Source organism: Danio rerio, chromosome 2 (genome assembly GCF_049306965.1).
Source record: "Danio rerio strain Tuebingen ecotype United States chromosome 2, GRCz12tu, whole genome shotgun sequence".
In the NCBI taxonomy this organism is placed as follows: domain Eukaryota; kingdom Metazoa; phylum Chordata; class Actinopteri; order Cypriniformes; family Danionidae; genus Danio; species Danio rerio.
Genome location: NC_133177.1, coordinates 18,316,741 through 18,340,781, shown reverse-complemented (window position 1 = coordinate 18,340,781; position 24,041 = coordinate 18,316,741). Strand labels below are relative to the sequence as shown.

General features: G+C 37.4%; 1 long non-coding RNA gene across 1 annotated transcript in view; it reads left to right on the top strand.

The window, feature by feature from the left end:
- The first annotated feature begins 3,325 nt into the window (after positions 1-3,325).
- The window catches only part of LOC141378020 (uncharacterized), a 76,744-nt gene continuing 56,028 nt past the window's right edge, over positions 3,326-24,041 (top strand). The window contains exon 1 of the long non-coding RNA XR_012391283.1: positions 3,326-3,540. This is a non-coding gene — a long non-coding RNA (uncharacterized lncRNA). The remainder of the gene's footprint in view (positions 3,541-24,041) is intronic.

The window sequence follows — 24,041 nt, the reverse complement described above, 5'->3', positions numbered from 1 at the left end:
TTTCCAGTACCTTGTTGAATCTATTACACGAAGGATTACGGCAGTTCTGAAAGCAAATGGGGGTCCAACCCTGTACCTAATAAAGTGGCCGATGAGTCTAAGTAGTGCATTCACACCGAAAAGTCTAATGAGAAGAAGTGCTCTTTAAATACCTGAATGATACTGACAAAAAGAAGTGTGGAATTTTGAACCTTCATACACTAAATGGGCACAGCTATGCACAAAAAAAGAGCAGCTATCAGGCACTAAGGTTGAATTACTTGAATTATTTTGTTCCCTCCAGGGAGCTCTACTCTGCATCTCTATTGGGAGACACAATGGGGATACCATCCCTCTCTTATAACCTTCTGAAGCGCAGGTGAAATCAATCCAATGTAATTGGTGGGACGTAACGTGCATGTGACGTCAGACCAAAGGTATAAAAGCTTCACTCCGCGAATGAGTTTGTTGGTTTTGAAGCACTCATGGCACTGATAAGGCATTACGAGAAGACATTTAAACTGATCCATGCACACACTTTCATTTTCCTAAGACATCTCAGTCTAAATTAATTTATTGGTTAAAATAAAATAGTTATTTTTAATACATGTTTTGTAAAATAATATCTAAATAAAAACTCAACATTAAATATGATTTATTTGTTGAGTCTTGGTTTAGGTTGTTTCCTGTGAACGTTTAAAGGTCGTTTTCTCTTGAGTGGTGGGTTTGTCAGCCCAATTATTAGCTACAAGTATACAAACCATCTGGAATTAAAGAGACAGTTTGCACAAAAGGGTAAGTATGTTCTTTTTTTCTGGGTGGCAATTATAATAATTGTAACATGGAGTGTATTTTGCAGTATTAATTTTTATTAATATTTATACTACATCAATTTCTTCAGGCTTCAACAGCTCTTCAAAAAGAACACAAAGAATGAATTTCTCAGCTTGCAACTCTTGCATCATAACAACAGAGTGTTCATCATACCACCATTTCTGTTTAAGCCAGTTCTGAAGGCAAAAGGGGGTCCAACTCGGTACTTGTAAGGTGTACCTAACAAAGTGGGATTTAATACTGCACTATACCTATAAAGATTGCATTCATTAATTTCAGGAGTGAGAAGTCTCACAACTCTAGTTTCATTTTACTACTCGAATCAGAGTCTGATTATACCCTCAGGAGTGCACATATTTGTGAACAAACCGTATTCATATTCAGTCTTCACACAACACAAAAGTTCAATTAGAGCATTATGCGTGTTTTCGTGACACTCGTATAAGTGCTTGTGTTAACTGCTGAATATTTGATGACTGAGTGACCTAAGCGCTCTGCATTATGCATTAATGATGTCCATGTCCATCAAGCTGTCTTCAAGATGCCCATTTGATGAATCATCGCTAAATACAAGCCCAGATGTCAACGCTCACCACAGGTATTCATCTGAACCAGTGGAGCAGAGCTCAGTGCAGAACAAAACACACTGAATTATGTTTCACCAATGATTACTTGTAAAACGCTGTGTCTGATTAAATTAAGGCAACACACATCTGCTTTCCAGTATATTTCTGTAATGAAAAGAAAAGAGAAAAAAGAAAAAAAAAAAGAAAAAGCAATGTGTTTAATCATAGTGAAATGCAATATTTAATGATATTTTGGAGGATTTTATACCTTAATTTAAGATTTTTTATTAAATGTTTTTTAAGATTTGTGCTGGTACATTGACTGATTAAGGCATTTCATGGATAAGTAGTGTAAATGACAATAAAATCGGAAAAGGCCTGTATTACAGTGTCGCTATTTTGTATTTTGTATTTTTAAAAATGACCTTCCATGCAGTGGGTAACCGCTTTTATTGGATAAAAACATCCATTTGAGATTTAAAACTGAAAGCACACAGTGTATACAGTTTTTGACTTAAAAAAATAAAATATTGCTGTGATTAATATTTTTTATCAAGTGAATGTGATGTCTGAATGAATCATTGCCAGCCCACTTGTTGCATTCACAGACCCAGGGAAAATTGTACCCCGTTTTCCCTTGGAAAACATTCAAGAGTTCACACTTAGCTAATGAATCATTATAAAGCTTGTTTGGCATGCTGTCCTGGGAGAGAGCCCAGAGCTTATAATATCCTCAAGCTCAGGGCTCCCTCCTGTTGCAAGGCAAGAGGGGAGTTTGAGCTCAGGTGGAACTCCCCAAAATGCCTTCATTAGCTCGGAACAGCAGCCGCGTATTGAAGAACCCCCCAAAAAGCAGATGGAACAATACTATATTGAGCTGCTGGATATAATATTGGGAAAATAGGAAATAGAGAGACTTCTGCATGAGCAGAGAGAAGTTGACTCCTGTGGGAGTTTAGGTGGGGGTGTGGGAGATGCTAGATTGACTCCTGCGGGAGCCGAGGCTCGGGATACATTCCTGCGGGTGTCAGAGCAGTGGTGGGTAGGCTACTGCAGGAGTCGGGAGAGGTTTTGGATGGTGAGGGGTGGAAAGTGAGGCATAACAGTGCTTGAGGGATCATAAAGGTATAGAGAAAAGGGATGCAATAGGGAGCGAAGGGCACCAACGCTAGATAGAAGTTTGATGAGGAATAGAGACATGGATGAAACATTACTTTGTTTGTCAGAAATGTCCTCCCATTCATAGCAGTCAAGTGATAAGTTTGTTTCTTTGCTGTTTTCACATCCAACCGACTTGCTATTATAAACTTGCATATGACACTTTGTGTATGGACACTTACTGTGGTATATAACAAATGGACTTCCATGCTCTATGTGTTGATTGTTTTTCAGTAGCTGGGTAATAATCTTTTCAGAAGTTAAATGGTTATCAGATGTGGCAGGGTTGTTTGTATTTATTTATTTATTCATTCATTCGTTTTCTTTTCGGCTTAGTCCCTTTAATAATCAGGGGTTGCCACAGCAGAATGTATCGCCAACTTATCGAGTATATGTTTTACACAGCAGATGCACTTCCAGCTGCAACCCATCACTGGGAAATTATTTATTTATTTAATTATTTATTTACTTTTTATTAAATTTATCTACTGCCAACATCAAACCGTGAACTTTAAAAGCAATGTTGCTTCTTAGTAGAAGCTGTGTGTTTGTAATGTTTGTTATGGGATTTACTTTAATCCATTAATGTTAAATAACATTAGGAATCTCGACATGATTAAAATCGCAAGCATATCTGTCCCAATTTATCTTTTGCAATTTGGTCCATTCATAAATTTGGAGAGAGGGTGGGACCATCTCAAATATTGGGAGATGCCAGGATGATGACACTTCTTCTTTCAGCTATTGGCTCAAAGAAGTGTCAATCAAAAGTGCAAAAGGTCAGCGTCCATTTTGTTGACCAAAAATCAATAGTGTTTATGTGTGAAAAATGCTACTCTACTGAATGCACTCCAGCGACTAGTTTGCATGATAGCAGTGCATTTCATGGATGTTAATCAACATATGAATATGTTGTGTTTTATGGATTGGATTGCCTGGACCCTTGCAGTCAAATTATTTTGAGCTATGTTATGGATCTAAGGATAGGTGGGAGCCTTGAGAGGTGAGTTCTTTGGTTTAAATCATTCTGTGTGAGTTTTGTCTGTAAAAATTGTTTATAAAATGTTAAGTCTTTGTTGGAGGGTAGTTATTTTTTAGAGGCTTCCCCCTTAAAGCATGCTATGTACGTTACCGGGGGTGCACTGCTAGGCGATGAGAGTTTGGCTTCATTGCAATGGCTTGGATCGCTGCCGTCTTGAGAGTTTAGGTGCATTTTGAGAGTTTAGTCGGAGTTCTGAACTGTGATCTTGCTGGAGAATTGGGTTGAAGACGCGGCGGATGCTTTGTGTGAGGCAGTTTGAAGTGGAAGGTTTTGATGTTGCTGTTGTTGAAATTGTTGTTGGGAGTTATAGTTGGAGATGTAGTTGTTGTTTTGAAATAGTTTTTGTTGTTGTTGTTGTTGTGGTGGTGGTTGTAGCAGTAGCAGGCTAATACGCAGTATTGCCAACTATTTCCAGTTAAAAGTAGCTAAAGCTTGCCCGAAAAGTAGCTAAATGTTGCCAGATGACATCACACACTAATTTGCAAATCAGTGATGTCATCATGTAATATCTGACAATAGCTTGTGTACTTGTAACTTGTGAAATTAACACAGTGAAAGTGACAACAATTATAGCACTATTGGAATTTATTGCTAACTAATTTACTAATAATTATACATGTTTATAAATATCAGTAAATTAACAGTCATGAAAAACAATCTGACCTAGCAATTTACTCTAATAAGTGAAGCCTGCAGCCTGCAAAAGTAGACAAATGAATGTTTAAAATCACTAAACTTGTTGTTAGATGCTTTTCGAAAAAAAAAAAAAAAAGTTGCTAATGTAGTATGAAAAGTTTGCAACACTGCTAATACGGGTCGGAGCGGTCTTTAAAAAAAAGATGACTGTTATATGAAACCTATGGCATTTATTATGGCCTAGGAATCGTCTGATTGGTGAATGATAAATTGGATAATGTGGGGTCAACCGCAAGCAATCATAAGCACATGATCGTCTCAAAAGTAGTATATAAATAAACTTCACTTAGCGAATTGTGAGGAGAGGGACTGCATTATGATGTGAATATCTGTTATTGTCTTTTTTCACAGAGGCTGTGAGAAATCAATGGTTAAAGTTGTTTTCACAATACAGTAAAGCTCAACCTTGTGCTACGTTCCTGACATTTTACTGATCACTGATACAGCAACCCTACAATGCATGATTTGTGGGCCGTTTGTTATTAAAAGAAAGATCAGTACCAAAGACTAGAAATAAACGGCACTTTGCCACTAACTTTTTGATTCGGATCAGCTTATTCCTCTGAATCAACCATTGTAAGTGATTAAATAGTTGCCTTCTTGGACTTTTGCAGTCAAAATAAATATTTTAAGAGTTCATACTTAGATATTGCTTTATCCTATTAGCAGGTTTGGCATGTTCAGAGTGCATCAAGATTGTTTGGTTTTATCTTTAATGCCTTACCCCAGACATGCTCAATAATGTTCATGTCTGGTGACTGGGCTGACTAATCCTGTTCTTCCAGGAACTTTGATGTGGAGGGTTAAGTATGAGGAGCGTTATATCCTGCTGAAGAATTTGCCCTCTCCTGTGGTTTGTAATGTAATGGGCAGCACAAATGTCTTGATACCTCAGGCTGTTGATGTTGCCATCCACTCTGCAGATCTCTTGCACGCCCCTTACTGAATGTAACCCCAAACCATGATTTTTCCTTCACCAAACTTGACTGATTTCTATGAGAATCTTGGGTCCATGCAGGTTCCAATATGTCTTCTGCCACTATTATACAAATGATAAACTAGAAGCTATTATTTGTTGCTCTTAGAACTGGAATTGATGCAAGACTTTTGTCAGGTAGTGTACAGTGTTTGGGTGCTCTGATGCATGTTGGCTGATTATTATTATTATTGCTATTATTTATTATTATTATTTTTACAGTTTTTTTTCAACTTTTTTTCAACTGCAGGCACACAGATTGAGGCTCTTAAAACACAAGGTACAGGTGCTGGTTAGGTTGTAAAGGTGCCTGTTGCGTAAAATGCTTGCTGCCAAAGAAAGATGCCTCTCACGGCAAAAATAAACACATTAGGAATAATCAGGGCCTTAGCAGGAATGGGCTTTCCATCCACAACAGACTGGGTCATCAGAACAATCACTGATGATTAGCATCACGCTAAGGAGGGGTTTGGAAAAATTAATCGTAGAACAAATCATTTCTCAGTCACTGGGATAATTAAGTAAAAACAAAAAGCAGATTATAAGACAATGGAAATATTTTTTGACTCTCAGATACAAAGTTTGACATTTTATAATCCATAATACTGACACTTTATTAAGTGATTCACTGACTCGTCTATTCAATTAAATTGTTCAAAATGGCCTATTCCTACACAACTATTTGGCTGTGTGTGGGACTATTTTCATGGCTAAATTAGAAGAAAAAAAACTGATAAGTCAAAAGCTAACTTAACATTTTGCTTAATTTTTCCTTTTTGTTTGTTAAAGGGATAGTTTTTCCAGACATTTGAATTTGCTGTAATTTAATTAATTGTTTTGTTGCACAGACTGATCAATTTGCTTCATAAGAACATGGTGTTTCATCAGGGGGGTGACACAGTGGTTAGCACTGTCACCTCACAGCAAGAAGGTCACTGGTTCAAGTCTCAGCTGGACCAGTTGGCATTTCTGTGAGAAGTTTGCATGTTGTCCCCATGTTTGTGTAAGTTTCCTCCGTGTCCAACGACATGTAGTATAGGTGAATTAAATAAACTTAACTGGCCATAGTGTAAAAGTGTGTAAATGAGTGTGTTTGGGTATTTTCCAGTACTGGGTTGTGGCTGGAAGTGCATGCGCTGAGTAAAACATGCAGTATATACCGTATACAAACATATGAACCGCCAATTTATCCAGCATATTTATAACACAGCGGATGCCCCTCCAGCTGCAACCAATCTCTGGGGAACACACATAGACTCTCATTAACACACATACACTAAGAAAAATTTTTAGCTCTCCCAGTTCACCTGTACCACGTCTTTGGACTTGTGGGGGACACCGGGGCACCTGAGGGAAACCCACACGAATACGAGGAGAATGCAAATTCTACACAGAAATGCCAACTAAACCAGCTGAAGCTCAAACCAGCGACCTTCTTGCTGTGAGACGACAGCACTACCTACTGCACCACCACGACGTACGCCTTAATAAAATAATAGTAATAATAATAATAAAACAGAAGCCATTCACTTTATACAATTCACAATCTGCATTATACAAATAGCCAATACCTCAGATTCAGCTAAAACTTTTATAATGTTCTATAAAAAAAAAAAAAATTACCTAGGCTGCGTTCGAAACCGCATACTTCTATACTATATAGTACGCTAAAATCAATACTTAGTAGTATGTCAGAATTCATAGAATTCAAAAATCAGTATGCGAGAAAGACTCAAATGACTTACTACTTCCGACAAGATTCTGAAGTGCGCATTCCATGCACGCTGCGATATCCCTTGATGCTCTGCGAGATAATTCATGATTGGGACTGAAGCGATGCAACTGATGCAGGTAGGTCACGTGACCATGACAAAATAGCAGATGTAGTACGTCCGAATTCCATTCATACTTTTCACATTCATACAGTACAGAACGTACTTTTCTAATGGTCGAGTAGTATGTTAAAATTCAAATGCAGTACCTGCTGAGTAGTAGGGGGTTTCGGATGCAGCCTTACTGTATAGTATACTTTGAATGAAATGAGGTTAAGCGAATTAACATCATTTTTAAGGTGAAACTATCCTTTTAAATAGTTGAATATAATAATATTATTAAATATTATTATATTTAAGATAACACTCTTGCTTATTTGATATTACTTAGCTATATCCTAGGTTATATTTGTAAACAACAAACCCATACAATTAGGTTTTTTGCTTTTATAACTTAATAATAGAGTTATTGTAAATGCTGTCTAATAAGCTTTATCACACAATCAGTGCTTTTGAACTTTCGGATCAGGTTTAACACCCTTCACAAGACATTTCATATTAAATGACATAAATTATTTAAAAAGCAAAGCCATGATTTCTGCAAAAATGTTGTCACAGACCTTTGTTTTGCATAAGTATTTGTTGCTACAAAATCATACAAATTATTTGACTTTTTTTGTCCAGTAAAAAAGCAGAATTATTGTCACATACTAAACCCTACAATCTTAATTATTGCTCTTCACTACATTCGCCTTCTCTTTTCCTTCATTGTAATTTTGCAGTAACCGTGGCTCCATCAACATGCTACAAGTGAGATAAAGGTTATATGCAAATGCACTCATTATATCTGATAAGGCGGATGTTGATGAAGAATGTAGTCTCATTCTCCTTTTAAGACTGCAGCTTTCTGAATTCTTTTATCCTGTCATTTTCTTACCATATGGCTATTTTAGTTTAGCAGCATTGTTATATACTAACTAACAAGATCACTGCATACCACCTTCCATGCTGGGCTGTTGCAGAAATATATGGTCACGTCATGTGCAAATACTGAAGCTTATTGCAGAAATTAAGACCCAGAATTAATGTTTTGCAGTGCTGATATGATTAAGAATACAGTGACTTCCAAAAATCTTTTTGAAATATTAAAAACTATTTATTGACCATCTAATTGGTATTTTATACCTAGATTTCCAATAAATAAATAAGTAAATAAATAATGCAACTGTCACAACTGCTCTCTCAAAAAGGCTGAGAATGGCAGGAATTATAAAGATATGGATTTATTAACAATGACGAACAGGGATGACTTACAAGGATGAAGACTTAAACATCAATGAACAAACATTCATGACTAAAGCTGCGAATGTGCGTATGGAAGTCTACTTTTCTACCCATAGACTTCCATACGCACATGAATGCGTCAGACCGGAAACGAAATGTCATGCGGCAAGTTTTGCAGATTGCTGCATTGGAAGGTTTAGGCTTGGTGAACTCTGACCTGCGAAATCGCATCACTTAAGTGCGTGAGACCAATCGAGGACGAAAACATGACCTCTCTGGACAGAAATTAAAAATATGGAAAAATCGCTCGCTTTTTTTAAATGTGTAATCATTTTTTTTAATCCCACCCCTTTTTGCAGCGCCATACCACAGAATTTCGCAGGCACAAACTCTAGTGCAGTGGTCACCAAACTTGTTCCTGGAGGGCTGGTGTCCTGCAGATTTTACCTCCAACCCTAATCAAACACACCTGAACAAACTAATCAAGCTCTTACTTGGTATACTTCAAACATCCAGGCAGGTGTGTTGAGGCAAGTTGGAGCTAAACCCTGGAGGGACACCGGCCCTCCAGGACCAGGATTGGTGACCCCTGCTCTAGTGTGACTGCAGCTTAACAATACTGGATGAGGAATTAACTGAACACAGGAAATTAAATACTAGGGACATGATAAACTAATTACATACAGCAGGTGCAGGTGAAACTCATGATACAGTAACAAATAGCGGGAACTAGAATGAAGGGGTCACATGGAGCAGAAGCATAGAGCAGAAGAAACAACACAAAACCTGACAGCAACTGTTCTGATATATAATAGAATGCCTGTATCAATCAATCAATCAATCAATCAATCAATCAATCAATCAATCAATCAATCAATCAATCAATCAATAAATCAGTAAACTACAATTTTACTTATGTGCTGTTGGGGATGTTTTCATCCACTCTGGTGTGATGTGTCTTGTCTTAATTTAGCCATAACATTTTCTGTGTTTCAGCTAGCAGAATGATTTTTGGTGAAAAATCTTATTTTGACATTTATTTTAGGAAAATGTTTTTTAAAAAATTAAAAACTCAACGATACACAATGAACGAAACAATATATTTTTTTAAATATTTTTTACTATCCTTTTGTTACTCTAGGAATAAAAACATCCACTTAATTAAACTGCGGTACAAATGTGTATGCTGAGAAAATCTTATATGCTAATCCTTCTATGCTAATGAAGGACTACTAAGACATTCCAAGCATGTGATGGGTCCTCATCACAGCTCCAATACAAATCTCTGCCATTTGTCTTACAGTAACCATGTGCTTTTCACCATCTGCTTGTGATCTTCCTTCATATAACTTTGTCATGTTTGATGTCATTTGACAGTTTTTGACTTTAGCGTTGTAATGATGAAATCAACAAAGACATTGATATATTTCAATATACAACCTGTTTACTATTGCTGAGTCATGGCCAGAGAAGAGTATGTTAATTTACTTCTCCCTCACTTTATCTTCCCAACTTTGCTCTCATGTTCAGCTGGTTTTAGGGGTTGGCTTTCATTTATGTTTGACAATGCTTTGCTCAGGTTACAAGACGGAAAGGTAACTGTTGATCAGGGAGAATTGCTTTTACTCTGCTTCTCCCGTACACTGGTGCGTAGCCCCATATGCTTACAAAGGCAGTTTCACTGTCTTTATTACACAACAACTCATACTGTATGTTACAGCTATGTTTCTCTATACACTATATTAGTTTGTTTCATTCTACTGTCTGTATATTTTAACATGTAACTTAATAAACAAATTTGCCTGTTTTAAGGTGATGAGATTCTTTTTCTTTATCAATGATGATAACAACTTTAATGGAGTAAGATGAATTGCAATGGAGTCAGATAAATAATTAATTTAAACACACCATCCCTCAACTGCTTTCTGTTTCCAATTATTGCATCAGATTAATGTTTTTTTTTAATCTTTTTTTTTTTTTTTTGCATAAATCTGCTCATCAACTTTAGTCCTAAAAAAAACTTCTAAATTGTTTAGAAAATTACAGAATTTTAACACTGTAGTTGCCATATTCATATGTTACTGGTTTGGTTAAAAAACTTCAACATAAAAGTAGTTGTGGACTAGATTTTTGTTTTTACCTTTTATTATTAGATTAGTAACAACGATTAGTAACAACGTTGCCTTTGATGCATTGATAGTTTTTGTGCAGCATAAATTTTTTTTTCTCTTATTTATTGTTCGTGGCTGTTTTTTTATTATTGTTAAAGGTGCAGTAGCTGATCTTCCACAATGCTAACTGCTTAGCATAAATTTCTGAATCACAGTCCCTCCCCTGTCATCCAGAGCCACGCCTCCTGAAACACGAGCACACTTTAAAGATGACAGCAGAAGAACCCTCTCTTAAAAGTTAAAAGTTAAAAAGCGACTAGTGCTTGTCTGGTGGCATGCAGGAATTACACTCATTACTAAGCCTAACTGACATGCTATTTCAGAGCGAGTATTCAGAGTAGCATAATAAACAATATAAGGAAAGTTTCACAGGTCGTCATTGTTAAAAAAATGAACCAATGTGATGTGAATATAAAACCATCTTTACCTCAGTAAAGCACGCTAGGCAGAATATCACTATTGTGTTTTGTTGTTAAACTAAATAAATCTACATTATCGATGCAGTAAAAGGTCCCTTATCAAACTGAAAATAGTCACATCAATCTTTTACTGGAAGATTTTTGTGGCTAAACAACACTTCCGTGAAGATATAACCCATTTGTAACAACAACATCAGCTTTGCATGGAGCTAAAACAGTTTAAAACAGAGCATTACCTGTCTAAGAGAAATCCTTCAGCCATGGTGTCATTCTTTCTCCAGCGTGCAAAGGTAACTCCAATATGGATTTAGTTTTTAAAAAGTTTTAATTCAGCAGGTTTTTACGGCTTGCGCTCTCTCTCTGTTCAAATCTGCATTTGCTGACAGACAGTTTGGGCTACTTATCAGAATTATGAGAGATGTCGGCCCGACTGAATGAACATTTTTTTGTTTTATGCTTTACCCAGAATATAAAAATACATATAAATACATTTAGATCACTTACTTTTTTCAATGCTATTGGAATGTGAAGAGACTTTCAACCAGCACAACAAAAACATGTTTCTAAAGACAATCACCTACTGCACCTTTATTTTTTAGGAGCCTCTTTACCTTTGATTTGGATTGGACAGTAGAGGTTACAGACAGGAAAGTATTGGAAGCAGAGAGAAGGTAAGGGTCAGCAAAGGACCTTGAGTCATGAATCGAACTCAGGTCACCGTGACCAATTACCATTATAACCACATTTTTTGATTGCAAAACCATGACACCATATATTCCTGCATCTTTGATTGTTGGTGATTTTTGCTGTTGGGAAGAGGTCAAATTTTTACAGCTGATCATCAGTTAGCAACATTTATCCTTTTGATAGCCCTGTGCAAAATAAAAACTTAGTTTTTGGATTTTATATGGAGTACACAGCCAATTAAAGTGTGTGTGTGTGTGTGTATGTGTATGTGTGTGTGTGTGTGTGTGTGTGTGTGTGTGTGTGTGTGTGACCTTTGTGCACTCACTTTGATGTGTCTGAGAAAATCAAACATGCACATCAGCTCTCAGAACTCATTCATTCATTCATTCGTTTTCCTTTGGCTTAGTCCCTTTATTCACCAGGGGTCGCCACAGCAGAATGAACCGTCAACTTATCCAGCATATGTTTTACATATGAAAAAACATAGGAAAACATCGATACACACTCATTCACACACTACATCCAATTTTGTTAAATTCAGTTCACCTATAGCGCATGTCTTTGGACTGTTGGGGAAACCGGAGCACCGGAAACCCACACAAACACAGGGGGAACTCCACAGAGAAATGCCAACTGACCCAGCTGGGAATGCTAACGACCTTCTTTTTGTGAGTTGACAGTGCTAACCACTGAGCCATATTGTCGCCGCTCCAACTACTGTACATGGAGTAAACAAAAACAAAGACTGTTTTTTGCACAGACATCTAAAGGGTTGATAGTGCCAACTGATGATCAACAGTAAAAATGACAAATCTAATTTAATCTCAACATGGAAACCATCAACAATCAAAAATCCATGAGTAAATGATGTGATGGTTTTTCAATTTAAAAATGTGGTTAAAATGGAAGTCAATGCGACAAAAACAGCCACCAACAGTAAATTAGGGAGAAAAAAAATCAAATCTTATGCTGCACAAAATCTAACAATAGATCAAAGGCAATGTTGTTACAAATATTTCAAGCTGACAAGACGCAAAAAAAAATTGAAAAAAAATTATCTGATGCATTTTTTACAGCAGTTAATTTTAGTAGATGTTTTCATCTCTAACATAACAAAAGATAGCAAATTTGAACAGTGCTTTAGAGTAATTTAAGTAAGTAGTTTTGTTAAATTTTTCTCTTGCAGCACTGAAAACATACCAACAATGACTTCAAAATCAGTGTACATACGAACCCATCATTTTGTGTAGTGTTACACCCCTAGTAATCAAGCATCACAGCTGATTCTTTTGTGTCTTGTGATTATTATTGCATATAATCAAGAATTATATGTCATTGTTGCTGGTCTTCAATGATAATTGCAAGATATGCCAAAAATGATAGGAATCATGCTGATATGGTACAAAACACTAACACACATTTGCCTGAGGCATTGCATTTCCAGACTTTTGAGGCCACTGTGTCTGTGTATTAATCTTATTTTTTTTTAAAGCCCATATGAGAAATTATGTGTGCTTTTAAACATAGATTCTAAAAATATTTTCGTCACGAGGCATTTGTTTAAACCAAGAAAAAGAAAATATTATATGGTGCAAAAGAAAAAAACATGAAGGTATATATATATAACAACATTAATCCTGTTAAAGGTTATTACCGTTTAAAGTTTATTTTCTGTTTTAACTTTTGAAAACATAAAAATTCATTTAAATACCATTTTTTGTAACATTAAAAATGTATTTTCATTTTATAAGTCATTGAATGTGTTCTGTGTGATGTTTCCAGTATTAAGTAGTGTGGCAAGAATGTGGTAATCTCTCAACTGTTCGAAGCTCTCCCTCCCTTGGTTGGCTGGCTGTATAGTGCATGGTGCTATACCCCGTGGAGCCCCAGAGCGAACCATTCAAGTTGGAGGCCAGTGGGTGAAGGTGGTCAAGCTTTGTGATACCGGTACAGCCCAGCATGGTGCCTCCCTGGCCCAGTGGAAGAGTGGCGATTCTTTACACTTGTGTATTCCTTTCACAGGCCACCTCGGCACATAGCCGGTAAAAGTGGGTATCGTCCATGACCTTCTGCTGCATGTGCTGTGTGCTCCAGTTGTTATCCGCTATAGTGGAGTCAGCCAACTCTAATCGAGGATATCAGAGTGGCTGAGTGCGGCATAGTGCAGGCTGTCAGCCAGAACTGCTGGCCACCAAGAGCAAATGGATGGGAAGGAGCAGTAGTCTCAATGCCATGCATCTTTTTAAACAGATAGCAACTAGTTGATCAAGGATGAGCAGCTGTGGAATAGCTGGGCTCAAGAGCAGATAGTTGAAAAGGACATCTGACAACTAGCTCTCACACCCTTACATATTTTGTTATAAATAAAGGTTTGCTTTACTGCATCATACAGCAGCAAGGTGAGGGGAAGATACTGGTTGTGCCAAGGACCAAAACAGAGACTGTAACAGAGCTGGCTAACTCACATTGCATGGCTTGGCACCTTGGAGCAGCCAACACCATCCAAATGATCCAGCACCACTTTTACTGGCTAGGAATGATCTTTTTTACCACTCCATATCAACAAAATTACCTCCTTCAGATTTCTTGTTCCACTGCACATTATCAAGATGCTATTCGACCATATTGGAATAAACCTGGTGGGTCTTCTGCTGAAGTCTGCTCAAGGTCATGAACACATACTGGCCGTTGTAGAATATACTGAAGCCACGCTTCTATGGAAAGCCACCAGAAAACTTTAATAAACAGCACCCCAGGACAACCTGACACTCTTCATTTCAAAACTAAGGTATATACAATTTTGGGTCTGGCAGACTACTATACTGTAAATTCTTTATTCCTAACGTCACCAACATATCCTCCTTGACAGAACTAAATAAAATAGAGGCAGCCAAATAAGGTAAAATAAATCCCAAAAGTGAAACAACATTTTAGTCTCTGAAGCAGGCTCTCTTGTCCTCACGTATCCTTTACACCCAACTTTAGCTGCTCTTTAATTCTTGAGATGATGCTTCAGAAAGTTCTTATTACAGTGTACTAGCTTGCATGCCATCCTGTCACAGAAAAAAAAAATGGTGAGAAAAGCACCCAGTCACATCAGTCAGAAGCTTACAATAGTGCAGACCAAGTACACGACCATGGAGAAGGAAGCCCCACTCTCCATTTTATAACCAAGACATGTGCATAGGGAACATTTCTATCACATCAACCTGTTATAGAGCTGAACTGCACCCAGAGACCTCTAGGCACTTTACATTTCTGTAATGACTTTAGTAGACTAAATTAAATCTCCAGCTTTAAAAGATACACCCTGTCCAGAGTGGATGAGCTCCTGGATTGGCTAGGTGGAGCTCATGTCATCTCCATGTTGGATCTAACCAAAATCCAGAGATAAGACTAGTGGCTGTAGGCAGTATCAGGTTTTACCTTTTGGCCTGTGCAGTGCACCAGCCACATTCTAGAGGCTAATGAATGTTCTGCTATGACAGCACAAGAAGTATGCCACAGCCATCCTAGATGACATAGTTTTCCACTATGAGAGCTCCGAAGGCCACCTTGTCTGTTTGCAGAGAGTGCTGATGGAGTTGTGATGGACTAGAATTACAGCCAAGCCTGAGAAATGGCACATGAAACTTGCAAAGATACAGTACCTGAGAAAACAGTCTGGGACTCATCAACCACAGATAATAAAAAAGAAACCATTCCGAACACTTAGCAAATTGCCTTTGGGTCTGGCAGGCTATTATAGATTCTCCATTCCTAACTTCACCAGCATATCCAGCTCCTACACAGATCTGACCAGAAAGGAACAGTAAAGTAGATCCCTAAAGTGAAAACATTGTTCCAGTCTCAGAAGCAGCCTTTCTTGTCCTCACCCATCTTTTACACCTAAACTTCAGCTGCCCCTTCATTTAGCAGATGATGCTTATTATGCTGGTTTGCATGCCATTCTATCACAGGTATAAGTGTGAGAAGAGCACCCAATCAGTTGAAAGCTTACACTGGTGGAGACCAAGTAAGCCACCGTGCAGACGGAAGTCCTGGCCATCAAATAGGCTGTCCTAGAGCTGCACCATTACCTGGTTGAACAGAGTTTCACACTGGTGATAAACCACAACTAAATCGTGCTAAGGATACCAACACTAGAGTCACCATTTGGTTCCATAAACTCCAGGACTTCCGTCAAGAGACCTTCAAGTGTTTATATATTCAAAGAACATTTATTTACTGGTTATAAGGAATAGCCTTCTTACAATGCAATACTACCCCGAGCATGTAGCAAAATTCGGTATGATTAGGGAGTTATGAGCAGGTTATAGGAAAAGTTAGGCATCAAGTTATGAGCAAATACTAAACTTGAAGTTTAAATTGAAATTTACATGTGATACAAGTAGGCCTTATTAACTACATTAAACACTTAAACTAATTTAGCATACTGAACACACTCTCACATTCAGTTGGCATAGAAACAGGCAGCAAGTTATAGCAGTATTTAATATTCAGCAGGTCTACAGTCTCAAGGAAACATCCGTTTCATAATACAAACATCTTTGCAGAAAGGTTTAGACTAGTGGTCCTCAACCACCAGGCTGAGGCCACTACCGTTCCGTGGATCAATTGGTACCGGGCCATGCAAGAAATCATAAATTTTTCAGTTTTATTTATTATCTAAATCTGATTGATCTTTTATTTTGAAAAGTCTTTTATTTTGACAAATGACTGTACTCTCGGTTTCATCTCGGTCACTCAAGCGCTTGAGTTTAACCCACAAGTAGCAAAATGAGTAAGAAACAGACGTCTTTGGAAAATTTCTTTACAAGGGGGAAAAGGCAGAGTGAAAGACCTGCGAGCTGCTAAGGAATGGATCAGCAACCCATTTGTCAACATATCAGGTGAATCCAGCATGTCTGTGCAAGAAGATCAACTGCTGGAGATCCCAAATTATGGAGGCTTTTTCTGGGGCCATTGGAATATTGTATATTTTCTAGATTTCGTGCAAGTTCATTGTTTCCAATGGAGGTGCGTGGCTTGCGCACAGAAGCAGCGTGATGCAGCCGCATCTTCCAAACCAGAAGCACCAAGTTGAATGAATTTAGCTAGCCCACCGTGAGTCGCGTGACAAGAATTGACTGATCAGCTTCAGGTTGTACAGAATATACACATTTCTGAGAGATTGTTATCTCAGACAAACACAGAACACCTAAACACTGCAGTGCTTTATAATTTTTTCCATAAATAAAACTTGTATCAAAGTGACAAAAATGTTTTGTCAGCTTGTCTTCCTCTGAGAAAACGGTTGATGGTCGCCTAGTAACTACAACCCCCACCCTGTCCCAATACATAATGAGTCTGTTAAAGACACTAAGTCTGATATCTGTATGTCCACACATTTATAAGAGAGTTCTGATGCAATTCGTTGAAGTTCCTCTTTGATTTTTGCTGACGTTAGGTCGTGAGAGATAACCACTTTGAGTCTAAAAGTTTTTGAGCTATAGAAAGATGAGGCCACACTGGGCCTGACGCAGCTTAGGCTGTGGTTGGAGAGGACTATTAGCTCAGCTTTATCTCCTGTAAGTCTGGTTACTTCCAAGGGAAGTTTTATGACTCTTACATTTAGGGCCTACTCACACTATGCAATCCGTACCGTGCCCAGGCCCGTTTCCCGGATCGTTTGAGAAGTGTGAGTGCGCTGAATCGCGCTCAAGCACGGTTCACTTGGCCGGCCCTGGCCCGGTTGGGAGAGGTGTGCCTGAGCGCGGTACACTCGGGCTTTGGCGCGGTACGCTTGTGTGTGAGTACAAAACGCGCCAAAGCCCGAAACCGAAAGCGAGACGTGACTTTTAAGGGACTGTTTGATATGGATTTATTAATCATTCTTACTGTTCAGTGAACGCAAACTGCCATAGTTTATTAAAGACGCAAACTCCTCACAGCACGCCAGCTGCGCGCCTTCAGCAAACCTCCTCATTCCTGCAGCACGAGAGCTTAATGATTGTTTATGAGTGCCAAAAGTGGCGGATCTGTTCGGCGAAATATCTGACTTCGTGTCCCCGCATCCCTAAGGACTGTTTGGCGAAATATTTGACGGCATATCAAACGACTGAAACAATATAACTAGAGAAATCTCCACTGTGCTGCTGAGTGAGAGCGTATGGCAAGCCGTTTTAGCATTTAAACCTTGTTCTGACTATCCATAAATATATTTAGAGATATCTCTAATTATATTTTTACTAGTCATAATTATAATTCGACTAGTCAGAATGACAATTAGAGATATCTGCAATTACAATTGTACTAGTACGAAATCAGATTGGAGATATCTGCAAATATATTATTAGTCATATTCCTCCATTGACTTCCATTGAAAAATATTTGCAGATATCTCTAAATGAGTTTTGACTCGTCAAAAATCCAATTCAAGATATCTACAACTGTAATTCGACTATTAGTAAATTAATTAGAGATATCTTCAAATATATTTGTAAATATCTCTAAATATGATGAATTAAAGACATCTCCAAATGTATTATGACTAGTAAAAACTCAGAGATAATCAGACAATTGTGACTAGTCAAAACTCATTTAGAGATATCTGCAAATATTTTTCAATGGAAGTCAATGTAGGAATATGACTAGTCAGTCATAATATATTTGCAGATATCTCCAATCTGATTTCGTACTAGTACAATTGTAATTGCAGATATCTCTAATTGTTATTCTGACAAGTCGAATTATAATTATGACTAGTCAAAATATAATTAGAGATATCTCGAAATATATTTATGGAGTCAGAACAAAGATTTAAATGCTAAAAAGGCTTGCCATAGAGAGCGCTTCTGAACAGCGCAGCAGCGATGACGTAAGCGTGCCGAGGCCCGATATGGTGTGAGCGCGGGCCGTCGGGGGAGACGGGAGGGGGGACAAGCGTGCTTTGGCCCGGTTCGAGGCAACTGTACCTACAGTAGTGTGAGTACGGCCTTACACTGGAGCCAAATGTGGCCCGAATCAGATTTTTTTGCCCACAATGACAGTGTGAACAGCCCAAACCAAATGGAATCTGATCTTTTCAGTTCTGATTTGTGCCACTTTCATATGTAGTATTAAATCAGACACAGATCTAATGTTTTGCATGTCGGATTTCATGTGACTTTTACATAATCTTTGAGCAACATGCATCATCATTCTGCGCTACAAACATCATTGGCTCCTTAGCAACATAGTAGAATAGCACACAGGGCAACTACTTTACCACAGAAAGTTTGTTGTTCTTTTTGAAAAAAAAATAAAAAATCAAAAAAGAAATCAAAATTCAAAATGGGGCTAATAATTCTGATTTCATCTCTCTCTCTCTCTCTCTCTCTCTCTCTCTCTCTCTCTCTCTCTCTCTCTCTCTCTCTCTCTCTCTATATATATATATATATATATATATATATATATATATATATATATGACTAATTATTCAATTTATGCACAATTTTTGGGTATTTTTAATTAATTAATTTATGCTTGCAATAGCAAACAGTGCTTGTTATGCTTGTTTAAATTATGACGACAAAATAAACCTTTGCAGCATGGAAAGATTCAATTTGAGAAGATAGTGTTGCCATAAATGTAAGCTGTCATGTCATGCAGTTCAGCCTCTGCTTCATATTTAACATTTAAAACATATTCTCAGAACTATTGTTTCCAACAATAGTTATTTACAGCTTTTTCACAAAATTGAAGTGACAGTTACACTTATATTTTATTGCTTAAGGTAGTTTCTCTGCAGTAAAGCTATTAAAGCCATTTCAAGTTTTTCCAACATCATTCTTTTTCTTTAAACCTTTGGTGATTGTGTCAAAGGTGAACTGCGCCTACTGAGGCATTAGATATGTTTTGTTGTGCAGGAAAAAAAAAATAGCTAGACTATTAAATACATCAGGTTAATAAAGACTCATTTTAGGAAAACAAAAAAGCATGAGGAGGAGGGTAATGAAAGATATTTAAGCTTGCTTAATCCTGTAAGACCCAAATATAGAAAAAAAAAATTGCAAAATGTTTTTTGACCTCTTAGGTGTTGTTTCAGGAGGCCTCTGATGTAGAAATGAAATATTTTTAACATTTTAGTACCTTTTTAGAGAAAAGTTGTAGTATTGCAACGTTGGGCCTAGTTGTGAGCAGAATTTCTGTATTTGTACTCACTTTGTCTGAACAGGTATGCAGAGCATTTAAGCATTAATTTGCAGGGTTATTCACTTACTTAGCCCCATAGCAGTATAAATCATAAGTAATAATCACACAAGAATTATATTTTTTATTAATAAGCATTTATTAATAAAAATATTTGGAAAACAATTGGTCACATTCAGTGTGGATTAAATGTGTTTACTTGCTGTGATAGTCCCTAAAACAATTCTTTTTATCTGAAAACACAGGGGAAGTAGTTATCTGCGTAGAACTTGTAGTTTTGACCCTCTGGAGGAGTAGAGGCGAGCTTCGTCATAACATCACCTGACAGCCCAAGTTTAGATTTTACTTGTGGTAGTCCATCTACACTCCCCTGGTACAAATCAAAATCACAGCGCATTCCAGAGATTCCAGTTCTCACCCACAGTTTGAAGCCCTGTGAATGTGATTTGCCACTCTTTATGATGTTATCTGAAAATTCATTGAATTCTCTTGCACATTTATCAACCTCTTTAAATGTTTCATCTAAATGCCTGCTTTTAATCTAGAAAACTCTGTAGGTGTCAATCATCGTTAACATCTGTGGCATTAATTATTCATTACTTCCCTAGGGAAGAACAGTCTAAGCACCATGGCTGGTAGCAAAAACTTGTTTAACTTATCAAGGAGGGATGGGTCTTGTGAAAGTTCGATTAACCCTTTGTTATAAACATTATTATCCCAATGTAGTATTTTAATGGAAGATACAGCATCCCTCAACCTCTCCTCTGAACTGACATGTCCTTCACTTAAGCACTGAGGTGAGCCAGAAAAACACAGTGTCTGTCCTCACAACAACAGCTGCAATCTGATTACACTTCCCTTATTACAGAAGAGAAGGTGCCAACAACTGAAATATACAGTGCAGGAGACGTGAAAAAGAGCTCAGATGCCCACTAATGGCTTTGACCCAGGCTAGAGTGCTTATAAAACCCTAAAACTGTCTCCTAAATGGAAAATGTATACTGTCCCGTCTCCCTCACCTCGAATGCAACTACAACATTTGCAGTTAATCCTTTTAGATTTACGCTTTATTGATTTACCGGGATGGGAAGTAACCTGATTAACAAATCCTAACTAGATTAAATCGGAGAAAGAAATGTGTGCATTGTTATGGCTGCTATTTAAAGAATCATAACCACAGTGTGGCCCTTTTCTGAATCAGTTTTTAAGGCTATTCAGCACACAATGACTATATACCCTGTATATTTTATTAACTGACAGGCCGCCAATATCTAAATTGTGTTTTTGTCAAGTTCAGTTGTGTATTATGTGATGCTGACGGTGATAGAATCTGAATGTATTTTGTCCTTGAGAAGTGAAGAGAAGTGAAAGACATGACACATACTGGGACAGACAAGCAAAGCGAAGCTCCCTGCGGTTTATATCCAGCATGGATGCCTCTCTGCATTTAGTTGTCTTCTCATGTGTCATCATGCTTGCGCTTTGCTCTTTCATTATGACACTCAGCCTTGATCTCTCCATAAACCAACACAATCTGTCTCTGCTGTGGAGTCAGCATTATTCTTAGTGCATGTGTAGAATTCAAAAACGCTTTGGTATTTGCAACATTGGTGGGCGCTAAATGAATGGCAAACTCCTTTGCTTAGAAGTAAAAGAAGTTGTATATACCTTTAAAGTGTTGTTCTGTGGTAAACATCCGGCTTAGATGAATATGTAATTTTGCGCTGAGCTCCTTCCTCTCAATAGCAAAAACAGAAAAGTAAGAAAACAGCAGTTAAGAAAACATCTCATCATAGCAATGTGCATGTGTATACTTTCTCAGAAATAAAGGCACACGAGCTGTCACAGGGGTGGTACCCTTTCAAAAGGTAAACATTTGTACCTAAAAGGTCCATATTAATAGCTTAAGGGAAAATATTAGTACCTAAAAAGTGCAAAAGTGTTCCTCTTAAAATTTTTAGGTACTAATATTTAATTTTGAGGTACCAATATAGACCCTTTAAGTACAAATGTGTACCTTTTGAAAAGGTACCACCCCAGTGACAGTTTGCATACCTTTATTTCTGAGCGTGTACATCCAGCTCTGGAAATCACCTGCATCATGCCAACAGGAGTTTGGATTTCGGGTGTGCAAAAGTCCTAGGCAGTCAACAAAGTTTTATTTATTTATTTATTTTTTTAAAGCTGTTTAGACATTGCTAAAATATTTTTTAAGTATATATATATATATATATATATATATATATATATATATATATATATATATATATATATATATATATATATATATATTATTTATCACATAGAACAACACCAAATCAGAAAAATTGGGACACCATGGAAAACACAAATAAAAAAGAAAGTAGTGATTTCCAAACTTATTTGACCGTATTTTATTGCAGACAATACAACAGCATATTATTAAATGTGTTCCTCATGAATTGTGTGTGTTGTTTCAGCTCATTCTAAATAAGTAGTTTGAACAAACAACAAATGAGAATTTTTGAGTGTAGGAATGTTGCAGCACATTGAGTAAAACCTTTAACTTTTAAACTGTATTTTTGATGACATTATTCCAGGCTTGGTGAGCATGAAAGCATAAATTTTAAACACTTCATCACAACAAATCTAAACCTTTTTTATCGATAGCAATGTGCAGCAAACAGTTTGAGACACAGAAATTCTGATATTCCAAAATCTAATTTAAACATGATTAAATAAGTAAATAAGTTTGAAAAATCCATTAAAAAGGTTATAACATGAATATCAAAATGTTCTGCATTTTCTTTGCAAGCCATTAATAAAATCAAGTTGTCACGCTGACCATATGAACCCATTAGTGCAAATACATCCACTGAAGAACAGATGGATAATATCATTTGTCAGGATTCCTTTCAATAAATTAAAAAACAGAGGAGCATTTTCACTATAGTTTCTCAGCCTTTCGGTATAAGCCTTAAGGGAAAGGGTGAACTGCATGTACAGTAAGCAGGTTTTAGTCCAAAAAGTGTAAATGAGCCACTGCATTCACAAAGTGTCAAAATAATGCTTTGAATAAGACATTACAGTCCTGTTCCTCAGAGATGGATGTGGCCATTATTCTTAGGAAAGTATCTTCTCAGTAAACAGGCCACATCCTAAAGAGAAAAAAAAAAAAAAAAACAGCAGCACAATGCTTTATGGCAGTGTTACAGTATCTACTGCTGAGTCTCCTGTACTTTGCAAAACATTGTGCTTCAATATTCATCCATCCACTGTTTGTCCATGAGCCATGCACACATTTTTGACACTATAACCTTTAAAAGTTTGAAAATGATCCAGAAAGTTGGAGGAGAAACAAAAAAGAGATGAAAAAGATGTTTTACAGCCTGGCTAAAATGTACCTCATGTTCCTTCTCATCTCAGGTGTGGGACATCTTGGCCTAGTAACATTGTCAGGGACATTCTCAAGTGGGAAGCTCCTCACGCCGTTCTGCCGTTTTAAAAAATGGGACCTTGAGAATGAGCCATTAGTTTTGTAAGCCATTGATAATCCCACAGTGATGTTATAAAGACCGTACTGAGTAAGATTTCACAGTCTCGAAGGCCTATATATATATATAATTATTTCTGAAACTGCAAAAATTCTTTGTCTGATGTTTGTGTGTGTGCACAGTATATATATAGGGCTATGGGATTTTATTGATACAATTCATTTGGAAAATACACTTACTGGCCACTTTATTAGGTACACCTGTGCTCATAACGGAAATTTCTAATAAGCCAAACACATGACAGCAACTCAATGCATTTAGGCATGTAGACATGGTCAAAATGATCTGCTGCAGTTCAAACCGAGCATCAAAATGGAGAAGTTCTGTAGGCGTAAATGGCTTGTTGATGCCAGAGGTCAGAGGAGAAAACCAGACTGGTTTGATCTGAAAGAAAGGCAACAGTAACTCAAATAACCACTCGTTACAACCGAGGTATGCAGAAGAGCATTTCTGAATGCACAACACGTCGCAGCAGAAGACCACACCAGGTGCCACTCCTGTCAGCTAATAACTGAGGCTACAATTCGCACAGGTTTACCAAAATTGGACAATAGAAGATTGAAAAAATGTTGCCTGGTCTGATGAGTCTCGATTTCTGCTGCAACATTCGGATGGTAAGGTCAAAATTTGGCATCAATAACATGAAAGCATGGATCCATTCTGCCTTGTATCAATGGTTCAGGCTGGTGGTGGTGGTGTAATGGTGTGGGGGATATTTTCTTACACTTTATATTACACTTTGGGCCCATTAG